Raw genomic sequence first — 24654 nt, 5'->3', positions numbered from 1 at the left:
CATTCACATGCCAAATTTAGAAACTGTACCTCTTATGGTTCAAAGAGTCAATGTGATTACCATCAATCAGTTAGTAGGTCAGATGAGAGATTACTGTCCCTGCTCCAAAGTTCGGGAATTTCTTTAGGGACCTTGTAATGGTAGTTCAAGGCTGCTTGCCCTCAGACAGTGGGAGGGCCTTACAGAGCAGGCAAGATGATTTAAGGGCCTTCATGGGGCTCCTGGGTGGCTCAGTCCATTAAGCGACTGACTCTTGATTTTGGCTCAGGTCATGGTCTCAGGGTCGGGAGATCAAGCCCCACATCTGGCTCTGTGCCGCATGGAGGGTCTTCTTGGGATGCTCCCTCTCCCTCCACCCCTCCCCTGACTCACACACACACTCTTTCTCTCTAAAATAAAAAAAAAAATTAAAAAGATGCCTTAAGTGTCTTTACACAGGAGTAAAAAATAAAAAATATAAACTCAAGCAGGAAAAAAATGTTTTTTAATTTTAAAATTCACAAATTGTACCATGATACTTTACCTGATACAAATAAAACAGAGGTTATAACTTCCCATCTATGATTAACTTTTCAATTCAATTAATCTAATCCCAGTTGGTGTGTGATTAGAGCCCAAATCTTGTTTATTCTTAAACTTAACCTACAATACTTGAGAGCTTTTTTGAAAAAAAAAATGTTATTAATCAGCACCGGAATTAAAAGTAAACTTCCATATGGCAACATATCAGCACTGACCAGCCCTCTCCTCCCTACAAATGCCCATTCTATCACGATGCGCCCCTATGGGAGTGACCAGCAAACATCTGTTCTCGGTCTCTTTCCTAACCCCGGCTCCCCTGTATCTCCATCCTCATCTTTCATCACCTCTCAGAAGATGGCTTGTGTAGGAGCCATGCAGAACTCCTCCAAGTCTCCTACCCCAAACTCCTCCAGAACTGCCTGCCTTTGCCACTGAAGTGAAGTCTATACCATCCTTCAAGACTCAGAGCCAACCTGGCCTCCTCTGTGGGTTCTCCCCTGGATTAGTTGTTACTCTTCTGTGCTCTGCTCACAAAGCACTCAGCACACGCATTTGTTTTTTTAAGATTTTATTTTTAAGTAATCTCTACAACCAACGTGGGGCTTGAACCCACAACCCCGAGATCAAGAGTCACTCGCACCACGGACTGAGCCAGCCAGGCGCCCCTTGGGACACCCATTTTTAATTGCAGTTTTACTTGTCTTTTTTTTTTTTTTTTTTTAACAGATGGTAAGCCCCTTAAGGGCAGAAACAACTTTTCATCTTTCCGTGCCTTGAGCACAGTGCTGGCATATAGATCGTTGTTTGATAAATTTGTCATATGATTGAGTGAATTCTGTAGCTTAGAACCGTTTTAAAAAAATAATGCCAAGGGGCGCCTGGGTGGCTCAGTCGGTTAAGCGTCTGCCTTCAGCTCAGGTCATGATCCTGGGGTCCTGGGATCCAGCTCCATGTCAGGCTCCCTGCTCAGTGGGGAGCCTGCTTCTCCTTCTCCCTCTGCCCCTCCCCCCTGCTCATGCTCTCTCTCTCTAATAAATAAATAAAATTTTTAAAAAATGATGCCAAGATCACTTGTTAACTTAACCCCCCACCACAAAGTTTTTTAGTTTGTTAGCCTGCTGTCCAGTGGCATGGTTACTAAGGTGTTGTAGTGATGAGGATTTTTTTGCCAGTTATAACTTAGAAACAGTTTACCAGGTCTTCCTAACAAGCTGCTCCTCTCTACACATCAGATGCTATGTTGTAGCTAAGTGCCGATAAAAGGAGCGCCAAGTATGCACTTATGGAATCCAGTCTTATGAACTGAACTCATTCATGCACTCCTTCAATAAATATTTCAGTGCCTACTCTGCCCCACGCTGTTCTAGGTGTTGGAAATGCAGCAATGAAAGAAAGCAAAAAGACTAATAAGTCTTCCCTCCTCGAGTTTGCATTCTATAGAGACACGAACTATCTAGATATGTATTTTGCTAAGTGTTATGAAAAATTAAGTTGGAGTATAGTGGATATAGAGTGCAGTGGAGGGAGGAGGGTTGCTATTTCACAGGGGAGTCGGGGAAGGCTTCTCTGATAAAGTGACATTATGAGCAAACCCTGAAGGGAATGGAAGGGTTCATGGCAAGCGCAAAGGCCCTGAGGCAGGAGCATGGATGGCATTCTCCATCATGGTGTCAAGTGTGGCTGGAGCCGAGTAGCAAAAAAATGAGGTAGAAGGTGATTGTGGCTGTTGGGGGAGAGGTAACAGATTATGCAGAGCTTCTAGGCTGGAGTTCGAACTTTGGCTTTTACTCTGAGCAAAGTGGGGAATTACTGGAAGGTTTTGAGAAGCAGAATGACAGGATTTTACTTTCGGTGTTTTTTTTTTTTTCTCAAATTTTTTATTTAAATTCTAGTTAGTTAACATATATAGTAATATTGGTTTCAGGTGTAGAATTTGATTTTACTTTTGTTTTAGAAAGAACTCTGCCTGCCATGTTAAGAACAGCCTGAAGAGAACCAGACACAATGATGCCGGCACAAAGAACATGGTGACAAGACCCAGAATGGTACCCTCAGCGGAGATACGAAATGTTTGTATTCTGGATCTATTTTGAAGGTCAAGCCAACAAATTGTGAATTATGAGAGGAAGCGATCCATCAGCGATGACTGCAAGGTGAGAGGAACAGTAGAATAGACTGGTGATATGTAGGATTCCATTAACATGTATCTTTGGTGGAAATCTAGACCGTGTCTTCTGTATTTTCTTTTTCTGTTTGATGATAAGGTCGTATTTATAACATATATGCTTCCCAATTCTGAGGATTATTTGAGATGCACCTTTTCCTCCTCCACTGTCCCCCCCAGTCAGCAACTCTAAAGCTTCCTTTTCAACAACATCTCAGATGTCTCGTCCGCCTTTACTCTTTCCCTCCTGTTCTTTCAGTTTTGGCTCTCAGGACTCATTGCTTGCTAGAAGGCAGCCACTTCCTAATTGGTTTCCAGCCTTCGATACTCCACTCTTGCAGTCTCTCCCATTATGAAGAAAGCACAGATGGAATCATCCCCACCACGTTAAAAAAAAATCTCTGATGGCCTCTGCCTGCTTAATACAGACAGGCCTGTCCTCTGAGCAAGAATCCACATGATATGCTTTTCCAGCCTGGCATCATCCTGCATGGCCCAGGATGTGCCCCTTGTTTCTGTTGTAAGGCTCCTGGTCTTAGTCACATCAGTTTGTGCTAACTTCTAACTGTGTGCGTTGGAATGTTTCCAACCCTTTTAATATCCATTATTCCAACAGCTTCAAGCTGCAACCAGTAAGAACTAATCTTTTCCTCTCCTACATATTCACACCCCTTTGGGCCCCTGCTTAGCACTCTGTATTGGTGATTTATGTGTGTTTCTCTATCTCCTTTTGGATAGTGGCCAACCATATGAGAATGCAGAGTTCATTTTATGAACCACATCGTTCCAGTTCTCTGCAAAGTACTGCTCAAAATAGATCCACCATAAATATTCGTAGTAGGTTTAAATAGCAAATTGCTACGGCAGTGAGAACAGTCCTAATATTAAAAAAATATTTGCAGAATTTTTGGTTGGTCCCCACCCACACATAAGCGCTACACACAATTATTCTACAAATGCATTTTCTTTTATAGTATATTATTTATTATCATAGTGTGTTTAGAACGAAACCCCCAACACAATATAAGTATTTAAAAGGTCATATTCAGGAGTCTCAATAAATATAATCCTCTCTGGAGTAATATTTAGAAAACACTGTAAAATAAATGAGATGTTCTGGTCCTCGGAGGCCAAGTAGGTTTTCATTTTTGTATGCCAATAAAAAAAATTGATTTTTATTTTTCTTTGCTGAAAAAAAAGTCTTTAAAACACACTAGGCGAACTGCTTATGTGTTGCAGAAAGCCAGATGTCTGAGGGCACTGCAATACAGAATTAGCACGGTGTGTCTCATAACTTAAGGATATCTTAAAGGAAAAGTGATGAACACTGTGATTCGGCAACTTGAGGCTAGAGGGTTCTGTTCTGCGCCCTATCCAGAGCACCTCTGGAGGCCGCCTCACCACTGCGCATTAACATTATTGCCATAAATGCTTTTTCTACGAGTTCGCCGCCCCAGAGCTGCACTTCACTCCCCGGTATTAAGCTATTAGTATAAACATATGTTTCTTCACTAGATTATAAATTCCTTGAAGGTTATTTTATCTAAAGTTATTGCTGTTTATGAATGTGTTTTCTCCACCAGACTTGAAGTTCCTGGAGGGCAGGAACTGTCCCTCTATTTAGATTCCACCTGCTCTCACCATAGAACTTTGCACCTAGCATTCACTCAACTGATGTTAAATTCACCTTATCCCTTGACTACCATTCTGTTTGACTTCTTCTCTTTGCTAAAGGACACTACAACCTATCCCTAATTGAGAAGCTTGTATTACTCATAATAAAGGTTCAGAGGCTGTAACAGAAAGGCAGACTGTTAAAACAGTCCAGGTGGAAGCTTCCCAAGACTTACCTACTCCTCCCATCTAGCGGACTCTGGGCTACTGGCTACTGTGTGTGGTTGCACAGGATATACACTGCACCACTCTGGGGGCCGATTTACACTGCCATCCCTGGGAATGGTGCCTGCTGGGCTAGTGCACCGTACGACTGCATGGCTGTATTCAGCAGCCCTGTGGCTGCTACATGGTGGTAGAGATCAATGTTCCTTTTTCGTATTGCTCCACTGTTCCTGGGAGTTCTAAGATCCATCACGTTCCCAGATCCACCACCACAGCTGCATTCCAGTAACAGCGTGCTTACTGGAAGATGCACCTGTCACTTCTTCTACTCACATTCCATGCTAGAACACAGTCATGCAGCCATGCTTAGCTGCAAGGGAGCCTGCAAACTACCTTTACACTCAGTGCAAAGTTGTAACTCAAGGGTTCAATTACTATAAATGTGGAGAGCAGATCTGGGGGGACAACCATAAGTCTCTACTACAAACCAAAATGCTACCTTTCATTTTGTCCCTCGCATTTCTATTTCTGTAATATTTGTTATGGCTATCGCTTCTCCTTTATTCCTGAGAACCAGGAATAGTTTCTATGTTGCCTAAATTTCTGCAATGTTATCTGTGACTAATGACATTTTTTTCTTTCTTCCTCACCCTTATACTCTCCTCACCTCCCCCTTATTCTGTTAATCAGGACTTCTAGAACAAGGCTGAACCGAAAATGGAATAATAAACACACTTGTCTTGTTATAAGAAGGGAAAAGAATGCACTAGATCATCCTTTAGGTATGATGTCTGGTGTAGGCTCTTTGTAGATACTAGTTACTGGATTAAGGAAATCCCTTTTATTCTCAGTTGGAAGGACAGGGCATCTACAAGCAAGAACTTTTGAGAGAATACCTTTGAGACCTCCAGCACTGCCTTCCTATCCCCCCTGAGGCTTCTTCAGATGCTTGGAGATTCACTATACCCCTGCTTGGACCCCTCTATTCAGCAAACTCTACTTTCCATCACCACAGTGTAACGATGTTCTATCTTCCCCAGCCATAACAATGCTCATGTTGTTTCATTCAGTCATATAGTCTGTTTTATTTTACAAAAAAAAAAAAAATTTTAGAAGATATATAAGCAGCAAACACTAAACTGACAAAGTAGAAATAGATGGCAATGAACTTCATGGAAAATACAGCAAGTGTAAAAAAATCCTCATGAAAGCATAGTTCACATGTAAATTTATGCAACTCATATCCTATAGTATTTCTAAATTTGACCTGCAAATTTTTCTGATATTCTTTATAAGTTTTGCACTGAGTATAAAAAACAATCATATCAATTCCTCACAGGAACTAAAGATTTCCTAACACTAGGATTTGAAAAAAAAATTTAATACTCTTCGCATATGTAGAGGATATTATGCACAAACACTGAAAGAAATGCAGGAGCAGACTGCCTGCAACTGTTGTAGTTTCCCTCAAGGTGAGCAGAGGGCATTATTCCAAAGCAAAACTCACTAAACACAATTTTTCAAGCACCCAAACATTCTGCTCTAAGTAACCTGTGACTACTGCTCTTTCCTGATCCTCGAGGGGTGGAGCATTCACATTTGTTTGGAGTTAGGATCTTCTGTCAAGTCATTCGGTAATTCTCCCAGCTAGGACTTTTTTTTTTTTTAATATGAGTTGTGCAGTGGGCTTTTTAGTTATAATTAATTTGGGGCAAAAGCTTATTCCTGTGACTGATGGAAGATGAACAGACATGGTTTATCCCTCTCCCCGTCGAAAGGTGACTTTATTCCCCCTCCCTGTGAGTCTTGGCTGGCTCTGGGTCTGCCTGAACAACAGAATGTGTTGTAAGTGGTGCTGGGCTGGTTTGGGGGTCTCACTTTATAGGGACAGCCTCCCTCCCCTTCCTTCCCCTGGGGACACAGGCTCTCAGAATCCCCCTACCCTGGAGAAGCCACACCATATAGAAAGTCGGTGCAGAGGAAAGCTAAGAAAGAGCCATAGCTCAGCTCCCAGGAGGCAACGTCAAAGCTCAGTCACATGTGGGAGCCCTTGGGGATGTTCTAGCCTAGTTGAGTCCCCAGCTGACTATAGCCTTAACTGGTATCACCTGGAGCAAAAAAAAAGGCTGCCCAGCTGAACCCAGGCAACCAAGAGGATGTGAGAGAGTCACAGGACTGTTGTATGAGCCATTACAATTTGGTGTGGTTTTTTAACTCAGTCATATGTATCATGAAAATACTTGTCACTCACATTTCACTTCACACACACAGCCCCACGTCCGCCACGGCCACTCTGAAGAATCTGTTCTGGTAAAGTTTCCTAATTTAACAAATCACTGGGAAACGTAACAGGCAGCTTCCCATTCTCACCTCTCTGAAATTCCTGCTGCATCTGAGTAAAAGAGGTTTCCTTAAAAGGATATGCGGTTAGAGGAGAAGATGGCAGAAGAGCAGGAGACGTGGAATTCGTCTGGTCCCAGGAATTCAGCTGGATAGGGATCAAACCATTCTGAACACCTACGAACTCAACAGGAGATCGAAGAAAAGAATAGCAGCAACTCTCCCAACAGAAAAGCGACAACTTTCTGGAAGGTAGGATGTGTGGAGAAGTGGCCCCTTCTGGCAAGTGCTAGAGCCGTGGAGCACAAAATCAGAACTTTTAGAAGCCGGCTCCGCTGAGGGACGTCGCTCCAGTGGCGAAGCGGGGGGTGGAACCCTCGCGGGACAGTGTGGTCTCAGGACCCTCGGGGTCACAGAAAGACCGGGGGTGCCTGAGGGCAGCAGAGCTCCCAGGTATTGGAGCGGGGAAGCCGGCTGCAGAGACGGAGCCGAGGAGTGGGCTCTCAGCTCGGGGTGGCCATAAACTGTGATCCGCAGCCCAGTCGGGCCACTGCTCCTCCAGCAGGGACCCAACAAGTGGCAGATCCGGGGACACTCCCCTTCCTCCCCCGGGAGGAGCGGCGCAGGAGCGCACCGTGGGGATCTGCTGGGTTTGGAGACTCCACACCGAGTCGGGTGCCAGAGAAAGAAATGTTCGGTCACAGGCCAGGTGAGCACGGAGTGCGGCCGGAGACCGGGGAGACGGGAGTGACTCACTGCTTTTCCCCGGGGGCTCACTGAGGAGCGGGGCCCCGAGTTCTCGGCTCCTCCGGGGTGGAGATTGGGAGGCCGCCATTTTCACTGTCATCCTCCAAACCTGCACAGAAAGCTTGCAGGGAACAAAAGCTCCCGAGAGCAAACCCAAGCAGATTACTTAGCCCGGACCGGCAAGGGCGGGGCAATTCTGCCTCCAGCAAAGACATCTGAGAACTACAGCAACAGGCCCCGCCCCCAGAAGATCAGCAAGAACAGCCAGCCAAGACCAAGTTTACCGATCAAGGAGAATGGGAGAACTCCAGCGCTAGGGGAATACTGCATATAGAATCCATGGCTTTTTTACCATGATTCTTATTCTTTCAAAGTTAATTTTCTGTTTAACTGTCTCTTTTTTTGTTGTTAATTTTTCTTTTTCCCTTTTTCAACCAACATCTTATCAATCCCTTTTTAAAAAAATCTTTTTTATTTTTCATTTTTAGACTCATATTCTATCCCTTCATAGTAGTTAACCATATTTTTGGTATATATAAGTATATGAGTTGTTCTCTCTTTAAAATTTTGGGATACAGTTTCTTCTAAAAGATCAAAATATACCCTAAACCTCTAGTGTATGGTTTTGTTCTAGTCTCCTGCCAGATCACATTCTCTCCCTTTTTTTTTTTTTTGTAATCCTCTTCTTTCTTTTTTCAACCAACTTCTTATCTTATCAATTCCTTTTATAAAATCTTTTATAATTTTCATCTTTACAGTCATATTCCATCCCTTCATCGTAGTAACCCTTATTTTTGTACATATATAAGTTTTTCTTTCTTTAAAATTTGGGAGGCACTTTCTTCTAACAGACCAAAATCCGCCCAAAATCTAGTGTGTGGCACTGATCTATGCACTAGCCTGATCATATTTGATCATATTCTGGTTTTTTTGTTTTGTTTTGGTTGTTTGTTTTTATCTTTTTCTTTTCCCTTTTCTTTTTTCTTTCCTTCCCTTTCTATTCCCTGGTTTCAGGTCTTTTCTGATTTGTTAAGTGTATATTTTCTGGGGACCTTTTTACCCTGTTAGCATTTTGTTCTCTCATTCATCTATTCTCCTCTGGACAAAATGACAAGATGGAAAAAATCACCTCAACAAAAAGAAAAAGAGGCAGTACTGACTACCAGGGACCTAATCAATACGGACATTAGTAAGATGTCAGAAGTAAAGTTCAGAATGATGATTTTAAAGATACTAGCTGGGCTTGAAAAAAGCATGGAAGTTATTAGGGAAACCCTTTCTGGAGAAATAAAAGAACTAAAATCTAACCAAGTTGAAATCAAAAAGGCTATTAATGAGGTGCAATCAAAAATGGAGCCTCTAACTGCTAGGATAAATGAGGCAGAAGGGGGAATTAGTGATGTAGAAGACCAGATGATGGAAAACAGAGAAACTGAGAAAAAGAGAGATAAACAACTACTGGATCATGAGGGCAGAATTCGAGAGATAAGTGATACCATAAGAAGAAACAACATTAGAATAATTGGGATCCCAGAAGAAGAAGAAAAAGAGAGAGGGGCAGAAGGTATATTGGAGCAAATTATAACAGAGAACTTCCCTAATGTGGGGAAGGAAACAGGCATCAAAATCCAGGAGGCACAGAGAACCCCTCTCAAAATCAATAAAAATAGGTCAACACCCTGACATCTAATAGTAAAACTTACGAGTCTCAGAGACAAAGAGAAAATCCTGAAAGCAGTACGGGAGAAGAGATCTGTAACCTATAATGGCAGAAATATTAGATTGACAACAGACTTATCCACAGAGACCTAGCAGGCCAGAAAGGACTGGCATGATATATTCAGACACTAAATGAGAAAAAAATGCAGCCAAGAACACTATATCCAGCTAGGCTGTCATTGAAAATGGAAGGAGAGATAAAAAGCTTCCAGGACAAACAAAAACTAAAGGAATTTGCAAACACGAAACCAGCCATACAAGAAATAATCAAAGGGGTCCTATAAGCAAAGAGAGAACCTAAAAATAACACAGACCAGAAAGGAACACAGACAATAGACAGTAACAGTCACCTTACAGGCAATACAAAGGCACTAAATTCATATCTTTCAATAGTTACCCTGAATATAAATGGGCTAAATGCCCCAATCAAAAGACACAGGCTATTAGATTGGATTAAAAAAACAAGACCCATAGATATGCTGTCTGCAAGAGACTCATTTTAGAACCAAAGACACCCCCAGATTGAAAGTGAGGGGGTGGAAAACCATTTACCATGCTGATGGACACCAAAAGAAAGCTGGGGTGGCAATCCTTATATCAGACAAATTAGATTTTAAACCAAAGACAATAATAAGAGATGAGGAAGGACACTATATCCTACTTAAAGGGTCTATCCAACAAGAAGATCTAACAATTGTAAATATCTATGCCCCTCACATGGGAGCAGCCAATTATATAAGCCAATTAATAACAAAAGCGAAGAAACACATTGACAACAATACAATAATAGTGGGGGACTTTAACACCCCCCTCACTGAAATGGACAGATCATCTAAACAAAACATCAACAAGGAAATAAAGACTTTAAATGACACACTGGACCAAATGGACTTCACAGATATATTCAGAACATTCCATCCCAAAGCAACAAAATACACATTCTTCTCTAGTGCCCATGGAACATTCTCCAGAACAGATCACATCCTCGGTCACAAATCAAGTCTCAACCGGTACCAAAAGATTGGGATCATTCCTTGCATATTTTCAGACCACAGGGCTTTGAAACTAGAACTCAATCACAAGAGGAAAGTCGGAAAGAACTCAAATACATGGAGGCTAAAGAGCATCCTACTAAAGAACGAATGGGTCAACCAGGAAATTAAAGAAGAATTTAAAAAATTCATGGAAACAAGTGAAAATGAAAACACAACTGTTCAAAATCTTTGGGATGCAGCAAAGGCAGTCCTAAGAGGAAAGTATATAGCAATACAAGCCTTTCTCAAGAAACAAGAAAGGTCTCAAATACACAACCTAAAGGAGCTAAAGAAAGAACAGCAAATAAAGCCTAAACCCAGCAGGAGAAGAGAAATAATAAAGATCAGAGCAGAAGTCAATGAAATAGAAACTAAAAGAACAGTAGAACAGATCAACGAAACTAGTAGCTCATTCTTTGAAAGAATTAACAAGATTGATAAACCCCTGGCCAGACTTATCAAAAAGAGATATGACCCAAATCAACAAAATCATGAATGAAAGCGGAGAGATCACAACCAACACCAAAGAAATACAAACAATTATAAGAACATATCATGAGCAACTCTATGCCAGCAAATTAGATAACCTGGAAGAAATGGATGCATTCCTAGAGAAGTATCAACTACCAAAACTGAATCAGGAAGAAATAGAAAACCTGAACAGACCTATAACCACTAAGGAAATTGAAGCAGTCATCAAAAATCTCCCAACAAACAAAAGCCCAGGGCCAGAGGGCTTCCCAGGGGAATTCTACCAAACATTTAAAGAAGAATTAATACCTATTCTCCTGAAACTGTTCCAAAATATAGAAATGGAAGGGAAACTTCCAAACTCGTTTTCTGAGGCCACCATTACCTTGATCCCAAAACCACACAAAGATCCCATCAAAAAGGAGAATTACAGACCAATATCCTTGATGAATATGGATGCAAAAATTCTCATCAAAATACTAGCCAATAGGATCCAACAAGACATTAAAAGGATTATTCACCACGACCAAGTGAGATTTATCCCTGGGCTGCAAAGTTGGTTCAACATCCACAAATCAGTCAATGTGATACAATACATTAATAAAAGAAAGAACAAGAACCATAGGATCCTCTCAATAGATGCAGAAAAAGCATTTGACAAAGTACAGCATCCTTTCTTGATCAAAATTCTTCAGAGTATAGGGAGAGAGGGTCCATACCTCAATATCATAAAAACCATCTATGAAAAACCTACAGCGAATATCATTCTCAATGGGGAAAAGCTGAGAGCTTTTCCCCTAAGGTCAGGAACGCGGCAGGGATGTCCACTATCACCACTGCTCTTCAACACAGTATTAGAAGTCCTAGCCACAGCAATCAGACAACAAAAAGAAATAAAAGGCATCCAAATCGGCAAAGAAGAGGTCAAACCCTCACTGTTTGCAGATGATATGATACTTTATGTGGAAAACCCAAAAGACTCCACCCCAAAACTGCTAGAACTCATACAGGAATTCAGTAAAGTGGCAGGATATAAAATCAATGCACAGAAATCAGTGGCATTCCTATACACCAACAACAAGACAGAGGAGAGAGAAATTCAGGAGTCAATCCCATTTACAATTGCACCCAAAACCATAAGATACCCAGGAATAAATCTAACCAAAGAGGCAAGGGATCTGTATTCAGAAAACTATAGAATACTCATGAAAGAAATTGAGGAAGACACAAAGAAATGGAAAAACGTTCCATGCTCATGGATTGGAAGAACAAACATTGTGAAGATGTCAATGCTACCTAGAGCAATCTACACATTCAAAGCAATCCCTATCAAAATACCATCCACTTTTTTCAAAGAAATGGAACAAATAATCCTAAAATTTGTATGGAACCAGAAGAGACCCCGCATAGCCAGAGGAATGTTGAAAAAGAAAAGCAAAGCTGGCGGCATCACCATTCCGGACTTCCAGCTCTATTACAAAGCTGTCATCATCAAGACAGTATGGTACTGGCCCAAAAACAGACACATAGATCAATGCAACAGAATCGAGAGCCCAGAAATGGACCCTCAACTCTATGGTCAACTAATCTTTGACAAAGCAGGAAAGAATGTCCAATGGAAAAAAGACAGTCTCTTCAACTAATGGTGTTGGGAAAATTGGACAGCCACATGCAGAAGAATGAAACTGGACCATTTCCTTATACCACACACAAAAATTGACTCCAAATGGTTGAAAGACCTCAATGTGAGACAGGAGTCCATCAACATCCTAAAGGAGGACACAGGCAGCAACCTCTTCGACCTCAGCCACAGCAACATCTTCTTAGAAACATGGCCAAAGGCTAAGGAAGCAAGGGCAAAACTGAACTATTGGGACTTCATCAAAATAAAAAGCTTTTGCACAGCAAAAGGAACAGTCCACAAAACCAAAAGACAACCGACAGAATGGGAGAAGATATTTGCAAATGACATATCAGATAAAGGGCTAGTATCCAAAATCTATGAAGAACTTCTTAAACTCAACACACAAAGAACAAATGATCCAATCAAGAAATGGGCAGAAGACATGGACACTTTTCCAAAGAAGACATCCAAACGGCCAACAGACACATGAAAAAGTGCTCAACATCGCTCGGCCTCAGGGAAACCCAAGACAAAACCTCAATGAGATACCACCTCACACCAGTCAGAATGGCTAAATTTAACAAGTCAGGAAATGACAGATGTTGGCGTGGATGTGGAGAAAGGGGAACCCTCTTACACTGTTGGTGGGAATGCAAGCTGGTGCAACCCCTCTGGAAAACAGTATGGAGGTTCCTCAAACAGTTGAAAATAGAGCTACCCTACGACCCAGCAACTGCACTACTGGGTATTTACCCCAAAGATACAAATGGAGTGATCCGAAGGGGTACATGCACCCTGATGTTTATAGCAGCAATGTCCACAATAGCGAAACTATGGAAAGAGCCAAGATGTGCATCGACAGATGAATGGATAAAGGAGATGTGGTATATATATACAATGGAATATTATGCAGCCATCACAAGGAATGAAATCTTGCCATTTGCAACGACGTGGATGGAACTGGAGGGTGTTATGCTGAGTGAAATAAGTCAATCAGAGAAAGACATGTATCATATGACCTCACTGATATGAGGAATTCTTAATCTCAGGAAACATACTGAGGGTTGCTGGAGTGGTGGGGGGTGGGAGGGATGGGGTGGCTGGGTGATAGACATTGGGGAGGATATGTGCTATGGTGAGCGCTGTGAATTGTGTAGGACTGTTGAATCACAGATCTGTACCTCTGAAACAAACAGTACATTATATTTTTTAAAAAAAGAAGAAGATAGCACGAAGGGAAGAATGAAGGGGGGGAAATAGGAGGGGGAGACGAACCATGAGAGACGATGGACTCTGAAAAACAAACTGAGGGTTCTAAAGGGGAAGGGGGTGGGGGGATGGGTTAGCCTGGTGATGGGTATTAAAGAGGGCACATTCTGCGTGGAGCACTGGGTGTTATGCACAATGAATCATGGAACACTACATCAAAAACTAATGATGTAATGTATGGTGATTAACATAACAATAATAATAATAATAAAGAATATGCGGATAATACTTGCACATGGTTCAAAGATGAGAAAGTTTAAAATTGTCACCACTAGGTGACAGTTCTATTGTCTTCTATTTGTTCCCACACCTGGCCACTTCCGCTGCGACCTCTGCCCCCAAGGGGTAAAAACTATCCTTATTTTCCATTTCCATATAGACACACAAATATATGTTTCTCCTCTTCCCACTTATTTTTTTTGAACTTTTTTTTTAATTTAAATTCAATTAGTTAACATATAGCATATTATTAGTTTCAGAGGTATAGTTCAGTGACTCCTCAGTTGTATGTAACACCCAGTGCTCATTCCACCACGTGCCCCCCTTAATGCCCATCACCCACCTTTTAAACATGCATCTTTTTTTTTAAACATGCATCTTATATACACTATTCCACTCCTTGTTTTTTCTCCCATTAACAATTTACCTTGGAGATTTTTATATGTAGAGAATTCAATTTTATTTTTTTTAAGATTTATTTATTTATTTGACAGAGAGAGACACAGCGAGAGAGGGAACACACGCAGGGGGAGTGGGAGAGGGAGAAGCAGGCTTCCCGCCGAGCAGGGAGCCCGATGTGGGGCTCAATCCCAGGACCCTGGGATCACGACCTGAGCCGAAGGCAGAAGCTTAACGACTCAGCCACCCAGGCGCCCCTGTAAGAGAATTCAATTTTAAAATCAGATTCCTTAAAAAAAAAACTTCAACCATATTGCTGGCTCTAGATTAAAGTGCTGTTTGTTCCACTGAAGGATTTCTACACAGCCTGCAGAAAGGTAAGACATTCTACATTAGCGGTTCTCCTTCCCTCTAGATTCATAAATGGCCAAACATACCATTTCTAATTGAGGCCTGCCCCTACAAGAAGAAAAAAGTAATCAACAAGTAGGTCATAAATGGATTTTTCCTATTTTGCCTTGTAATGTAAGTGCTTGGCAATTATTTTTTATTGTAATGTAAGTGCCTGATGTTCACCTTTTGATGGTGGAGGGCTCCATTTCAAAGATCCATCTTGAATAAACATATGGCCAGCCACAGCACTAGCCAAGGAACCGGGCTACCCAACCATGGAGATCCTCTGTTAGAAAGCCCTGGGTAGCCTAGATAACCGACCACTTGAGTAACACTGCTTCTCCCTTCCTGCCCTTTAAATCCCACACTTAAGTGTTTTCAGTTCACCAATAAAGAGTGAGTCCTCAAAACCCTAGGCCCCCCACCCTTGGACCCAATGAAGGCAGAACCCCATGGTCTCTCTCTCCCTGACCTCAGTGTGTGGCCCTTGGATGTGCCGTATACCCTCCAGGACCTGTGAGTAATGAACCCTGTTTTTTCAAAGTTCCCTGATGGTTGTTGCTGAAGTGATATCTGCATTTTGACAAGAACCACAAGGCCTGGGGCACCTGGGTGGCTCAGATGGTTAAGGTCATGATCTCCAGGTCCTGGGATGGAGCCCCACATCAGCCTCCCAGCTCAGTGGGGAGCTGCTTCTTCTCCCTCTCCCTCTGCCTCTCCCCCTGCTTGTACTCTCTCTCAAATGAATAAATAAAATCTTAAACACACACACACACACACACACACACACACACACACACACACACACACACACACACACCCCCAAAGGCCTGGGTCAGCCACAATATGGGCTCTGATTGGGGAAATGTATACGTGGGGGGGGGCACCACAAGCATTCAGGGCCCAGGTGAGTGTCCCAGGCATTTCCAGCCAAAGCCATCAGGATGAATAGGCTGAGACACAAAACACACCCCCACCAAATATTTCAATTTTAGAATGAAAGTAGATTCATGCTTGTATTTGAAGAGACACGGAGACAAAAGCAGAGTGAAGAATGGGAACTTAAATTTGCAACTCCCCTAAGTGTGTGACAGGTGCAAGACTCTTCCCTTGTCCCCTAATAGTACTGTATATTCAAGCAACCTTGAAATGAAAAGTCCTCCTGACATATGCCACCGGCAGCATTCCACTCTGGTGAGAGAAACACAGGTCTTACCCGGTGAATGCTGTTAGAATAATGTGAAATTTCAGGCAGGTAAGAATAAAATTAGATTCCTACCCTGCACCACAACACTCAACATTTCAAATGAATAACAAAGTTAACACAAGCCATGAAAGAATAAGGAAGATGTACTTAAGAGTTTGAGGGGTCTAGGTCTTTCCGAGCAAAATATAAAATCGGGGGAAAGTCTGGCAGGTTTTGTGCATAAAAATTTAAATCTCCTGTAAGCCAAAAGCCATCATAAACAAAGTTAAAATAGAAACAAAGGAAAGAAACATGTATGTTAAAGGATGCACATCAATGACGCACGCATCCCTGACACATCAGGAGAAATGACTAATGATTCAACAGAACGGGGGCAAACAATATGGAAGTGCAATTTACAGGAAAAATACAAATAACCACTAAACATACGAAAATATGCACAATTTTAATACTCAGGTGCACATAAATGGGCAAAAATTAAGATTCACACTATTTCATGGAAGGATATGAGGTTACAGGTGCTCTTATACCTTGCTGTTGGGACTGAATTGATTAACAGCTTTTTGGGAACACAATTTATCAGCATCTACCAGAATTTAAAATGTGTGTTCCCCCTAACCTAACAATTTTACACCTGAGAGTCTCTTACAGGTATGTAATGTGCACAAAGGTACAATGTTCTTGGCCCTGTTGCTTAATCTCTCTGAGACTAATCCTTTATTGGTAAAATGTTTATTATAATGGTGTGTACGCCATTTGGTTATTTTTAAATGAGGTAAATTAGCCCATGGCCTGGTACAAAATAAATTTCAACAAATGTTATATACTGATACTATTACCATCATTACCATTTAATTATCATAGTTATGTTTGTGTACTTATAAATTATAAACAAGATGTACATCAATGGAGAAATACAGGATGAAAGAGCATGCACATATATGTACATACAACTCTCTAAAAGGTGCAAGCAAAATTATATAAAATATGTACAGGTTATTTGCTTTTATTTAACAGTCTGTGTGTGTGCATGTGTGTGTGCAAAGGGGAAGAGTGAATGTGTTTTATAAAGGTCTAAAAAGACACCAAGCTGTTATTAATGCCTGAAGTATTGAAACAAAGGGAAAAAGTGAAGATAAACTTATACTTTACCCTGCGTCATTCTGTAGTGATTGAAATTTGACATTTCTGAACAGCCAATATAAACTGGCGTGGTCTCTCCAAGACTAGTGAACTCGACTCATCTAAAACCATAACAACCGGACTATAGGACTTCAATTGTAACCAATTTGATCATCTAGCTTCTCAGATTAGAAATGACAGAAGATAACCTATAATCTAGATTTTGCACACCATTTAGGATGGTGAAGATTTACATCTAATTTTTCTAAATGGGTTCTTAAGATGAGCTTAAGTTTTTTTGGAAAATCATCTTATTGCTAACAACGGCAGATTAATGAGGCATTTCAGAATAAAATTATTTCATCATATTCTGATTAAGGAATTCATTTGAGAAACCTATAAAACTCTTATATTCTTAAGTTAATACCATACATACAAATTATTAATAATATGCTGACATAATGGAATTCTCTAAAAGGATCTCCTGTTGTAAAGATAGTGGTCCCATGCCCTCACCCCGGGGACTCCTGTCAGTGGATCAAAGTCTCCCTGCTCCTTCCCAGGAGGCACTGTCAGGGTGATCACACCAGAGCTTCTGCCTTATTTTAAATACTCACCATCAAAAGACATGCCCATCAGGATACCACATATATCCTAAAAGAGATCAATTTTTAGGTAGCTCCTTTCCACCATTCTATTAAAAATGAAACTATGCCCTTCTGTTTCCAACTCAAGAAAATTCGTTAAACATAAGTCATCTTTCGAATCGGTAAAAAAAGAAAAATATATAGGAAAAGAAAAAAATTTTTAAGATTTTATTTATTTATTTGAGAGAGTGAGTGAGAAAGAGAGAGAGAGAGCACAAGCCAGGTAGGGGCAGAGGGAGAGAGAGAAGCAGACTCCCCACTGAGCAGGGAGCCCCACACAGGGCTCGGTCCCAGGACCCCAGGATCATGACCTGAGCCAAAGGCAGACGCTTAACCTACTGAGCCACCCAGGTGCCCCTGGAAAAGAAAATTTTACCAAAACAATTCTCTGTGATATTAAATTCTACCCAAGAAACAAGCGGGTTTGGTACGACTGCAACTTCACCTGACACAATACCATTGTCACAAAACCATTAAAAGGAAAACTGTCATTCGCACCAACATTATTTAAATTTGCCAGACTCTGCTACAGTTCAGATGCTCTCTCATTTGCAACTCAGAGTACCTCTTACCCTCTTTACAGGGGAGCACTCTGAAGCTTAAGAAAATGAGGTACTTTCCCCCAAATTTAGCAGAGGTCTTCCTCCCATCCCCCGTTCCTCGCCTTTCCACACGTCACCATTCCACCACTGACTGGGGCTGATGAGAGAGGAGGTTAAAATACCTGTCATCAGAATCTAATAACAATATCCTAAGGTACTGTCATAATTTTTTATTTTGTATGTGTCAAGAAATAAATCCATGTACTCTTTTTACCCCTGCAGACATATTTACAGCGTTAAGTTAATCCACTTCGTTCACTACCAGAGCGGTATTGCTGCTAAAACAACTCAGCCTTCATTCCACAAAACTTGAAAATAAATGTGGTAGTGATTTCTTTCCTTCTTTTAGTGTTTACTCAACAAAAAATCTATTTCAAAGGAAGGAAACACAATGAGTGTTTACAGTGCATATATGCCTCTAAGGTTAATTCACAGAAAATATTTTTAACATACTTTTTCAAAAACTACGTGAATGAATTTACATAAAACAGATAACTCCACAGCATAACAAATTAGGAATTTTCCAGAACCAAATATGCTTCATGACTATGAACACAGGCCACCTGTAAAATAACCAACATTCTCACAAAATAATTTTTAAGTCTTTTGCGATCTACGATCATACCTAACTTTTGATACCTATCACATTGTTAGTTCCTACTACTGACTACAGACAGTAGCACATCTTCTCCCAAAAAAAAATCCCGAAATTCTGAACTTTCTGAAATTTTAATTATCATTAAAAGATGTAATACACTTTTAATGCTACAAAGTCTGTTTCTATATAAATCATGTTGCTTTCGGAATTGAAACAAAAAAGTAACACCAGATTTTGGTGAAAATGTTTATGCACCCAAGTTACAAACAAAGTTATGTCTTTGAAAAAGAATATCTGATGCTCAAAAATCTACATTCTCCCAGCTGAAAACCATTCAAAAGTCATTTTTTTTCTTTTTGAGTACACTTACTGTAAATTAATCTTTCCACTTCCTCAGTTCTTAAGATTAATTTCTGTTGCAAGGGTTCTAATGAAGTTCAGTTAAAGTTTAACTCATTAAAAACCAGGTTCTGAACATTTTAATTTAGACACAAACCTATTTTAGTCAACTGATTGAATTACAAATCATTCAGGCAAATTATGATTACTTTCTGTCATGCATATTTCTCAAAAATAGGAAATATACATTTTCCACAATCTTGAATATATTCCCTTGTGTGTACGTGAGACTAGTTCTCTCCAATTAACAATACCACTAAACTGAAATCTTTTAACCTAGTTTCTAACTATAATGGTGTCCATATATCTCCTGTCATTAAATTCATCACAACAAAAACACCTGCTACTCTGGATGTTACCACCATTACCCGTCATGTTCTATACGTACTACGTCAGTGCATAGACAGGGCAATTGTATGGTGATAAAATAATATATGCTTAAAAAAACACGGAATAATATATGCTTATAAAAACACTTGTTCAGACTATGTGAGTTCAAGTTTTTCATTTGTATAAACTTCCAACTATGGTGTTCATTTTGATTAGAGACAATACAGAATGACACAGGAATGTTGTTTTCAGTGATATGAAGTACACTGATAGGGCATTTGTAAGAAGTCCTCTCCCTCCACCCGCTGATACCTACTGTACTGTTCCTCCAAGGTGATTCAATAACTAAATTGTCTGCACCAGACTTGCCTCACATCTTGCTAAAAATGCAGACTTCTCGGCCCCACGGCTGCTGATGTGCCCTCTTGGGGGCAGGGGGGAGTCTGGGATCTCAGCTGACTCTTCTAAAAGCTATGCTCTGAAAACCATTTTTCTGCTATCCCTATCCTCAAAGTAAAACCACAAAGCATTAAGTGGATTTAAGGATAATTTTTAATTTTCAAACTGTACAAACTGCATTTTAGAATATAGGGATAAGGCACTACCATAAATCAAGAAATAAAACTGAATTTTACAGCAATCTCAATCTTGTGTTATTTAGCATTTTAGTATAGCAGAATAACATGGTAAGAGTGTAGAACAGAATGCTGTGTTTAAGAAATTTTAAGCAAAACCAAAGTACATTAATTACAGAGATTTATAGTCTAGGGGCATAAAAGTCAATATAAAGGTGATTTAGTAATACACCTGGAAATTGCATGTGTAAAAAGAGTTTAGTACTTTTTAAGCACTTAAAAAGATACCAATCTTCATGTATCAGAGGACAAGCATATTAATCAGGTAAAAAAAAAATCCCAGTGCCTGATTTCAAAGACCAACTCCAAAGAACTAGACCAACAGGCCTTCTATTACTAAAATGCCTGCGTGTTACCCTGTCACCAAAATATTAAAAAAAAAACAGAAACCCTAACACATCCAAGTTAATATCACCAGTAAATGGAACAAATCAAAAATCCTGCTGGAGAGTGCCTAAATGAAATCTAATCATGAGGAAACATCAAACAAATCTACATTGAGAGACTTTCTATAAAGGAACTCCCCTATACTGTTGGAAATGTCGAAGTCATGAAGCATGAAGGAAAATCAGGGAGCCACTCTAGACTGGAACTGTAACATCTGAACCAGGACTGCGTCTGGTCTGGGAACATGGATGTGGTTTGTTCCCAACACCCTGCTGAGGAGGTTTGTGTGAGGTCCAGAGTCTAGAGAAAGGTACTGTATCAACATGAGTTTCCTGATTTGAGTCATTGTACTGTGGCTGTGTACGAGGATGTCCTTGTTCTTGTTCTTAGGAAATATATAGTGGAGCCATCACAAGTGAATGGTTTCAACTTACTCTCAAATGGTTCACAAAATACAGAGAGAGAGAGAGGGAGCGACAGAGAGGGAGCGACAGAGAAGGAATACTACATCAAATGGGGCAAAGTGTTAGGAATGGGGAATTCAAGGGAAGACTAGCATTCTTGCAACTTTCCTATTAAGTTCAAAATTATTTCAAAACAAAAAATGCTAAAAATATTTTTTAAAGCTGTCAATAGGAACACTAAAAAAAAATCTAAAAATTTTAGAGTATGTTTTTAAGCTTCATATCTAGAGGAACTACTTAAGTCTACTTAAGTTGTTTTGTAAATCTAGACTAAAAACATGAACAAACTGAATTTTCAATTCCATTCAATGCCTTCATACTAGAAATTACAAAACTGTTATTTTTTTCTTCTATCGGCTACATGCCTATTCCAGATCACTATATAAGTTAATGGAAAATACTTCTACGTTTTACACATTCATTTGAAAAACATTTCAAATGCTGGTTTCTATAGCTATTTTTTCTTACAGTTATTTCCTTCTTTCCTTGTGCCTTAATGATTTATTTTATCAGTTTCACATCTGTAATTGATTTTGAGTCTATCTGAAAAGTTTTAAACCAGAATGTTATTTAGTGGCACTGATACACTTGTATACACATGGGTAACAAAAAAAATCCTGCCACATCGGATTACCAGTCCATGACATTTTATAATTATTTTGCAATGTGAGTTCCTAGCCAATGCAACCTAACAATTGTGTCAGTGGTCTTGCTGTGTAGGGTGGAGAGAGGTATGATAAGAAAAAGATGCCAATTCCCTTCAACGGTCCTCGGCACACAGTTGGCACAAAATAAATACTTGGGGGGGGCAGGTTATTGTAAGATTCCATATCACTTGCCATTTCTCATCAGGAACCACAAGACAGGGGCATACCCAATAGATGCCTACAAATCCAAAGATGAGACAATAATGCTCCTGAGAATCTAGAGGTCAAGCAATAAAAGCTTTTGGTGAAAATGACTTTATTTTGGCATACTTCTAAAAAATTAAGTTATAAACCATTCCTTGCTGCTGTGGACTCTAGGCCGCCGGGGTCAGTGAATTGATCTCAAGATGGCTACACAAAATCTTGCTCTAAAAACCATTGACTGGGTAGCTTTTGGGGAGATCATACCCCGAAACCAGAAGACCATTGCTAACTCCCTGAAATCCTGGAATGAGACACTTACCTCCAGGTTGGCTACTCTCCCTGAGAAACCACCTGCTATCGACTGGGCTTACTACAAGGCCAATGTGGCGAAGTCTGGTTTGGTAGATGACTTTGAGAAATTTAATGCCCTGAAGGTTCCTGTGCCAGAGGATAAATGTACTGTTCAGGTGGATGCTGAAGAAAAAGAAGATGTGAAAAGTTGTGCTGAGTTTTTGTCTCTCTCAAAGGCCAGGATTGAGGAATATGAAAAAGAGCTGGAGAAGATGAGGAACATAATTCCATTTGATCAGATGACCATTGAGGACCTGAATGAAGTCTTCTCAGAAACCAGATTAGACAAGAAGAAGTATCCCTATTGGCCTCACAAGCCAATTGACAATTTATAAACTTGAGTTGGGGAGAAAGCTCTGGCCCTCGTATTGTAAATGCTGGACATTAAAAATAATGATACGGAAAAAAAATTAAGTTATAACAGGGTTGTTGTTGTATTAGTATCAAGTTAAGGCTATGAAAAATAAAAGAAAAAAAAAAGACTTGCACTCACTGTACTTATTGTATATCAATCTTTTTAAAGCTACAAAAAACAACCAGAATTTTGTGGAATGTCACCAAATATAATTGAAAGTTGCTAGTATCACAATTTCTTGATATATGTTTTTCAAATGCCAAGGTCTACAGGATTGAATGGAAGTTCTCTTTGATTCATGTCCTGGTTTGCCTACTGAAAAAGGAGAGTTAGGGTGACTTCAGGAGAATTCCAAAAGATGCAGGCACAGAAAACAAGTGCAAAGGAATTTCAAATACTTTCTCTTTCAAATCAAACTCTCATTTAAGCACTTTGTTTTTTACCCAAGGGACAGTTTAGAATTAGTTGAATATCAAAGATAACTGAAGATAAACTAAATCTAAAGTTTAGGGATACTATGCTAACAAAGGTCACTAAATAATAGTTTGATGCATTTTCATTTTTATTAAAGTTAATCACAATTCCTACTTCAGGATATTCCACAACTAAAGGAGAAAAAGAGTTATTACAGGTACTTGAAGGGAGTACAGGCTAAATGAACACAAGTTTTAGGAACAGCATTTAAAATATTTTTCATAAGACAGGCATCTGACAGGATCAAGATGTACGTGAACTTCTTATGCTATGGCACCAAAGGGAAAAACTCCCCGGAAATTTCTTCCATATAAAAATTCAAGATAAAAACGGATCAAGCAGTGTAAAAGCAGAATGAACATTTGCATTTTGAGAATTAGTAACCTCATACATAAGAGTACACAGTGCTCGTTAAAACATTCAGCTGCAGAGAAATATTAAAATGCAATAAAGGAAATAGCACCTTTTTAAAAATCATGTTATCTAAAATGAAAGTTTGCAAAACTATTCTGAACTGCAAATCTCCACATGGAGAAAACTGAGAAGGTGGTACCACAAAACAAAAGTTTGGAAAAGTGTAATGTTACATGTTGATTGCAAGCCCAAAGAGTACAGAACACTGAAAGCCAAAATTCCACCTCCATATCTGTAGTAGGCAAAAAAAAAAAAAAAAAAATCCTTTTCTTTTAAAGTCACACATCTAATATTCTCTCTAAACTGGGTCAGTACGCAGCATACCTTAATGTAAGGGGAAAAATAATTAGAGGGCCTACTTAAGAATTAAAGCAGTATTGAAGGATCGTCAGTCTATCTACTAAACACATGGACAGGAGGTTTATTGTAAGACTTCTTGCTTGAAATTCAATGGAATTCAGAATAAAATGAGTCTGTTAGGTCATACGCCAAAACTTTTCATTACCTAAGTCCCACAAGGGGATTATCAAAACATGATTTTTATTAGATGATTCCAGGTATAGAGAAGCCTTTCTCAGCCAGAGTTCTGACTATAACATTATGATCAGACCCAAAGTTATTCTTTTTTTCACAAGGGAGGCAAAGTATACACTTACATTCTTTCTAATCCCTTAAAATCCTTACAGTTGAAAAGGTTGTCCTTGAAGGTTAATTCAAAAAGAAACAAATTTGCTTAGTGGTACATGTAATTTTAACAGCCTAATCATATATGCAAAGAATATCTTCCAATTGTGATACCTACTTGAATATTTTTGTTACATAGCTACTTTATCAAAAGTCCTATCAAAGCAAATTATGTCTATGCTTTCCAAAATGATTATTAATCAAAAATGCTGCCTTATAACTTTTAAGAAATAGATCTTGGGTTCAGGAAATACCAATACATTATTAACATGTTATTATAATTCTGCATTTACTTTCATTTATAAATACCACATAAATACCACTGGCAAGTATCATAATGTTAAATCATTAAACTAATTTGTAAATATTGATTTAAAAAACCTGGAGCATACAC

General features: G+C 39.7%; 1 pseudogene; it reads left to right on the top strand.

The window, feature by feature from the left end:
• The first annotated feature begins 22179 nt into the window (after nucleotides 1–22179).
• LOC114217350 (ATP synthase peripheral stalk subunit d, mitochondrial pseudogene) lies at nucleotides 22180–22668 on the top strand (annotated as a pseudogene).
• Nucleotides 22669–24654: the final 1986 nt, after the last annotated feature.

This window comes from Eumetopias jubatus, unplaced genomic scaffold (genome assembly GCF_037043125.1).
Source record: "Eumetopias jubatus isolate StellerSeaLion01/CBP00866 unplaced genomic scaffold, mEumJub1_p1.0 scaffold_8, whole genome shotgun sequence".
In the NCBI taxonomy this organism is placed as follows: domain Eukaryota; kingdom Metazoa; phylum Chordata; class Mammalia; order Carnivora; family Otariidae; genus Eumetopias; species Eumetopias jubatus.
The sequence above is the reverse complement of the archived record's forward strand: the minus strand, read 5'-3'. Positions and strand labels throughout refer to the sequence as shown.